Genomic DNA, 1,045 nt, shown 5'->3' with positions numbered 1-1,045 from the left:
AAAAAGATGCCGACAGCGCGAAGTCCAGCCTTTTATAACCCTCATATTGCACACTAGGACTTAAGCCATTGCTAGCTCATTTTGAACTTTAACGTGAACTTTTGTTTTATTTTCTTTCTGTGGGGAAAACAATGCTTGATCCACCAATGCTCTTTTTAATGTTTTATAACTATGTATGTGTATATATATATAAATATAAAATAATATGTATGCACATATGTGTGTATATATCTATATGTATATACATATATAGATATATAGAGATATATAGAGAGGTTTTGAGACAAAAATGCAGAACGTGAAAACCGAACTGAACAGCGTGTGCTCTGATTACTTGAATCTGGTCTCCTCGGCACCTGGTTATTAATAACTGAATATTTTTCCACTTGAATTTAGTGCTATTAGAAATTTAATATATGTGTTTTATTTATTTGATTTTTTTTTGCATGACTGATGCAAGGTTTGACATTTTCACTCAATAAAAACTGGAAAAAAATCTATTGAGTTATCTTTTATTTTTTAAATCACCCCCAAGTAGCTGGCTGTGACCCCACTGTGTGGGGCTACACAAACACAGCCAGGTACCTGTGCCAGCGGGGGGGGCAGCATTGGTCACCCTTCAACCCTGGCAGGGAAGTGGGGGACAGACCGGTTTGCCCCAGGGCATCAGGCCAGGATCTTCTATGTTGCTGGGGACAGAAGATGGGGGACTCAGGCTGCCTCCTCGCAGCCCCCCAGCCCTGCCCAAAGGCCCAGTTCACGGCTCCAGAGCCACCCTCGTTGCCGGGTCTGGGGCACTAGGCAAAAGCTCTAAGGCTTCTCCTGGACACCCACCCTGGCCAGCCCTCTCCTCTCCCAGCCAAGGCTACCACGCCGCACTTGGCAAGTCCGTCCTCTGCCGCCTCCCTCGGCTCCTTCCTTCTTCCTGCAGGGACCTGCCCGGGCTGGGAACGGCACGTACCCGGATCCGATCCGGATGCTGGCGCAGCTCCTGCCTGGCAAGCACGTGGTGGCAGAGCCAGAGGAGGCCAATCCTCGGGTCTAA

General features: G+C 47.4%; 1 pseudogene; it reads left to right on the top strand.

Annotated features, from left to right (window-relative positions):
* LOC111726472 overlaps nt 1–1,045 on the top strand; it is a 1,748-nt pseudogene extending 703 nt beyond the window's left edge.

Source organism: Otolemur garnettii, unplaced genomic scaffold, assembly GCF_000181295.1.
Source record: "Otolemur garnettii isolate 467f Iridium unplaced genomic scaffold, OtoGar3 scaffold00067, whole genome shotgun sequence".
Lineage (NCBI taxonomy): Eukaryota > Metazoa > Chordata > Mammalia > Primates > Galagidae > Otolemur > Otolemur garnettii.
The sequence above is the reverse complement of the archived record's forward strand: the minus strand, read 5'-3'. Positions and strand labels throughout refer to the sequence as shown.